Here is a 6,000-nt window from a genome sequence, read left to right as displayed (position 1 = left end):
TATACACACGATCAGACTTTGTACAAACTTTCCCGTGGACTTTTGTACAAAGGCCGCTGGCCGTAAATTTGTATTGCATGCACACAATCAGACTTTTTAGGCAACAAACACGAACGTAGTGACGTTTCAACGTACTGACGACACTTCAAAAGGGGATGTTCAATTACTTCAGCACCACCTTTGGTCAACTTCTGTATTGTTGTCTGATCTTTTGCATTGGTTCTGAGAATGCGTGTTTGTACTTTGTACAAAAGTCCGATGGTTTTGTGTACACACGATCGGACTTTGCTCCATCGGACTCATGTTGTCAAAAAGTTTGTCCATTCGCACAGACAACAAAAGTCAGATGAAAACGGAAAAAGTTTGTCGGATGGAGCATACACATGGTCGGATGTTGCTCCAAAACAGCTAATTTGTATGTTTGTTGTGAAAAAGTCAGATCGTGTGTACGAGCCTTAAGGCTCAGTATCTGGGTCTGTTGGAGTAGCTGCGTGCAATCAGGTTCGTGCCTGGCTGCCCACATGCTGGTTCTAACAGCGAAGGGCCTCTCACCGGGCTGCAGAACACTTGCCAAGATACCTCTGCCCCATCAGGTGTGGCTTCTCTGAACTTCTGAGAGAGGGAAACTGAGTAATGTATACTCCCTGGACTAGTCCAAGAGCCCAAAGGGTGATGGGAAATGGAGCTAACGGGACCTGTGCCTTCATCTGAGCACGATAAGTAAATTGGCAATCCGCTACACTTATACTGGTAGTTTGCTTTGTGAACTGAACCTGAAGTATTTCCATTGATAAAATTGTTACGTTGTTGTGTCTTGGTGCTTTGAATTACTGTTTCCATGAATGAAGGCACTATGCACTATGCATTGCCCCATGAGTCTATTTTAAGCCTTCCATTTTTTGGCTAGTGTTGGGAATAAGATAAATGTGGTTTTCTACTTCTGTGACTTTCTCAATTCAAAAGCTTTCTAATTGTGATACAGACAGCAATAAAAGCCTGATAGAAGATCTAACCCTTCCTCACTGCGTCTAAAACAAAAAAAATATAAAATTTGGGCTGAGCTTAAATTTTTATTGGCAAATATTTATGTCTGACATAAGTGAATCTTTAAAGTACAAACTAAACATTTTGAAGCAGATTTACAGTGAAAAAGCTAAGAAACATAAATCCATAATGGAACCATCTCAGCTGTATGCTGTCCCTGAATTACAGCATACACAAATGAAGCCAATCTAGTTTACGTATGACACTTGTTCCACAATCTGTAGGGGATCATAAATATTTCAGCACATCTGGCTGCTTAGACCCTTTTACCATCAGTATTTGGGTGTGTTTAAATATGCTCCAGGCCTGCAACTTTTCAAATCAATTGATATGAGCCCCTGAGTCATAGTATCCACAGTGTACACAATCTGTAACACCCAGATGAGAAGAAATATACAGTATAGTTGGTTTTATTTTTTTCTTGTTGGAGTGAGCAACTGTATTGTAAGCTTTCATAAGCATACTAGACCTAGGTTAAAAAATATTAAATGACTGAATATAGATCTTCCTTTAGTTTTCGATTATTATATAATATTTTGTCCTGCTATTATGTTGATTCAAAGGATTGTATTTTTTTCTTTTAGAGAATCTGGTTTTTTTTGTGCTTTTCAGTGGATTTACTACACTTTGACTTGAGACAGGAAATAGTCAAATCAAAATGCTGGAACATGTTTAGCCATCCTTTTAAATCATTCGCTCGTTGCTAGTAAATTCCATCCACATTCATATCTCATCCTATGGTATTTATGTGATGTAATACCTGTGAGTGAAGACAATATTTATTTTATTTGGAACCATATCAATCTGCTTTATGGTGTTTTACATTAGAATGCAGCAATCCTCAATGAGATATTTTAAACACAAACCATTTTTTAATGTTTTAATTTTTTTAATTTTATAAAAGGCAATGTATAGTAGACTTTATACATATTTTATTTCCTTTATTAATTAGGATCAGGACTAAAAAATATGAAAATAATTTTTTTTTTCATGTAAATATAAACTATTGTATATGAGTTTTATGGAATCTTCTATCCTACTAGTAAGGAAACGTTAGGCACTTTTCACATTTTCTAACTTCCCCTTTATTGTAAAGAGTCTGTTGTTTACAGAGGGCTATGGGCTGCTTAACTGGGAGAAGTACTGATTGCAATAAAGAGTCTAAGGCCCGGTTCACACCTATGCGAATTGGATACGGATTACACTGAATCCAATTCGCATGACATTTTTTGAATGAGGCTAGTTCATTCGCACTCCGCATTACCCAAAAAATGTGTGCGTTTTCTGGGCATTGCAGTGCGAATTGCTATGGGAATGCATCTGATTCGCAGATGCATTCCATTGTGAACAGGATAAAATACTGACCTGTTCCTGATGTAAACCTGACCTAATACTGATGCAATTCTGACCTGATCTTGATCAAAAACTGACATGAAACTCCGAGCAACTGATTTTTCTCTTCACAGGGAAACCTGAACTTCAATTTGCACCGCACATGTGTGAACCGGGCCTAAATGGACCAAGTGTGAGCAATAGGAGAGACATATTAAGGAACTTTCAAGGTACCAGATCAAATCATAAAGTACTTACAATTTAAAAGAGAAGTATGAGTTTCCTGAAAAAAACTAAATTATACTCACCTAGGTGGATGCTTGGTCTGATGCTGCATTTGTCTCCCTCTGGATCCAGACTGAGAACTGAGTGATTAAACACCGCTGATCATTCAACCCTCACTCTTCAGGCTGCAGAGCCAGCCAGTGACTGTCACTGGCCATCTGCTCTGCCCCTTCAGTACTCACTGGTGTACTGGGCAGTGTAGGAGCAGCTTGTTACTTTCTCCCCCAAGTAGGCCTTGCTCTCACCCAAGAGTTAGTTGAGTGAGTTAGCATTGATTGAGCTAAGATTTAAGGTCTTTCTCCTGACCTGCTGTCATGGCTGGGCTCAGCCCTTCCTTCTCTGAGCTGGCCGCTCAGCTATCAGCTAAATGCCAGCTCCTATCTCTCCACAGTGTTAATGATATCCTGCTCATCAGCCTTGCTCACTTAAGCCATTCAGCCCAGATGATCTCTGCCTTCTCCTTGGTAAACATCACAGAGACTTTCTCTTGTGCTCCTTTTAAAGACTTGCTTGGCTGACATTCCTTCTGGCTCCAGATCCTGCTTGCTGTTCCACTCCACTGATTCCTGGCTTCCTGACTTTTTGGCTTGCCTGACTATCCTTTCCGGTTATCAAACTTTGGCTATGTTTTGACTATGTTTGTTCTTCTTAGAGAAGTTGACGGTCTCAATAAGAAGAGCGTGATCTCTCCTCTGCTAGATCCATGGTTGGTTATGCAAATACACTACTTCTTGACAACCATCTGGCTGAGCAGAGTGTCTCAGGGACAGGTTTCCCCATTTAAGCAGCACTGCCTACACACCTCACCATTGGAACTTATACTATCCATCTCTTACTCCTTGATACATAATCTGTGGTGTACCTTACCCCTTTCTACTGAAATGGGAACGAGACCTGGATATGACCCAGACCCCTAAACAGAAGAATGTGCCTTTTACTTTACTCATCTGTTCTCCCTTTCCAGCAAATACCAGGAGGCAAGCTACAAAATTGCAGACAAATTGGTATAGGCACTTCTTCACAAGATCCCTATCTCCTACTCAGATAGGATTGCTGTTGCTTAAGGTACACCAGGAAATAATGTACTTTGAAAAAGTATTACACATACAAATCATGCGATGTCAGAATACAATGTTGCTGCCACCGTCCTAGGGAATCTTAATGTTCCGTAAGGCTGCGTACACACGCGGGGACTGTTCGCCCAACTTTGTCCGTTAAACAGTTTCAGCAAACAGTCCGCTCAAAATTAGCATGGACGGACATGGCCACACACGACGAACGAACAGTTTGCTGAAACCGTGCGCGATGACGTGAACGGCACGTACGACGGGACGAAAAATACAACGTCCTATACACTGCATTATAACTTTCGGCGTGTAAATCCTTTCTGAGCATGCGCGGAACTTAGTTTGACGAACAAGCCTACACACGAGGGGACTGTTCGCTGAAACAAAGTTTCAGCGGACAGTTTTTCGGAATTTCCGAAAAACCTTGTTCAGCGGACTGTTCGCTGAAACTGTCCGCTGAAACTGTCCGCTGAAAGCCCACACACGGGCGGACTGTCCGCCGAAACACTGTTCAGCGGACAAAGTTGGCCGAACAGTCCCCGCGTGTGTACGCGGCCTAACACTTATAGCTTAACCCTCTTATGATGGAGGGTAAAACAGATGTTAAGGCCTGAACACAGTTTTGCAACTTTAGCATGTGTTAGTAAAATTGTACATATCATCACAACTACTAATGCCGCGTAAACGCAAACGGATTTTCCGTCGGAAAAATCTTGGAAGGTTTTTTCCAACGGAATCCGCTCAAGCTTGGCTTGCATACACACGGTCACACAAAAGTTCTCTGAACTTTCGACTGTCAAGAATGTGGTGACATACAACCACCAAGAATACAAAGTGTTTGTAAATACAAAATGTTGCGCGTTGGAATTGGTGCAGACGATCAGAATTTCCATTCAGAACTTTTTCCGACCGAAAAATTGAGAACCTGCTCTCAATCTTTTGCTGGTGGGAATTCCGCCAGCAAAAGTCCAATGGAGCATACACACGGTCGTAATTTCCGATCAAAAGCTCTCATCTGACTTTTGCTGGTGGAATTTCCGATCGTATGTACGGGGCATTAGTGTAGCTAGGTGAATTATTGTTTTTGTTTTTTCAGGACAAAATGGGCTTTCATTTGATGTAACTGGTATGGGATATCAGCTGATTTTCTTATCAGAGGAAAGCTGGCACAAAATAGTACAAAAAATCCTTTTTAAAATGTACTGTAGCTGTTTATTTCTTGCTATTACAATAACCTACCACTATAAAACAACCCAAAATGATTTTTCCTGCTCTTCACAATTGCAGCAATACCACATATGTGGTATCATTTGCTTTTTGTACACATAGTAGGACTCAGAAATAATAATGTGCATTTTGCTAAAACACCCTGACACCAACACTATCTGACAATGAAACTAAATAATAAAATATCTTTATTAATCCTACCTAAAATACACTGACCCTGACCTTAGAACCCGACCATTGCCTCGACCATAAACTTTGACCCTCACCTTGACCTAAACAATAATCCTTATGCTGGCCTAGATCAAACCTTGACCTGGCTATTTCATCTTTATTAGTGCCTTTATTGCTGCAATGAAAACAGGGTGGTGGGAGGCACCAAGCCTTCTTGGGCTTCTGCTGCCCTGTGCTCAGCCAATCATCTGTAACCCTGGTGAGAAGTAAAACTAGTATTCCCCTGCTGCAAGGCAAGCGTTCTAAATACTAAACCATCAATCAAATATTACTGTTGGAGTTAAGATTCCACAGTTGTTCCAGACCAATACATTATTATTTATATAGATTAGGTTTATGCAATTATTTTTGAGAAGGGGGCCAGCACTCTATTATTATTAGAAAATATAAAGTATTTTCTTTATTGATTTTGTAATGTTAAATTAACATGTAAAAATCAGCAAAAACATTCTACTTATTTTTAATAATAATAAAGTGCCCCATCACATTATTCATTGCATAATCTCTGCTAATATCTGTTGGTATAATGCAAGGTGTTACCTCTCTTGACATACAAATGTTAACACATATTCTTGAAAAGAAAGTAGAATAAACGGAAAAAAAAATTGAAATGTTGTTTGTGTTATAGAAGGGGTCATTGCTCAGAAATTGCATACCTGTATATGACAGTCAAAGCAATCACTTTATAAAGGGATTGCAATGAACCCATTACTCTACTTAAATCAATAAAGCTTTTCATTTCTATGACTTTGACATTTTCTTGTATGTTATTTCATACTTCCAGGTCCATTGAACATGATTAGCCATCTGACTT

This window comes from Lithobates pipiens, unplaced genomic scaffold (assembly GCF_037356315.1).
Source record: "Lithobates pipiens isolate NorthernLeopardFrog02 unplaced genomic scaffold, aLitPip1_a1.2 Scaffold_16, whole genome shotgun sequence".
NCBI lineage: Eukaryota > Metazoa > Chordata > Amphibia > Anura > Ranidae > Lithobates > Lithobates pipiens.
The sequence above is the reverse complement of the archived record's forward strand: the minus strand, read 5'-3'. Positions refer to the sequence as shown.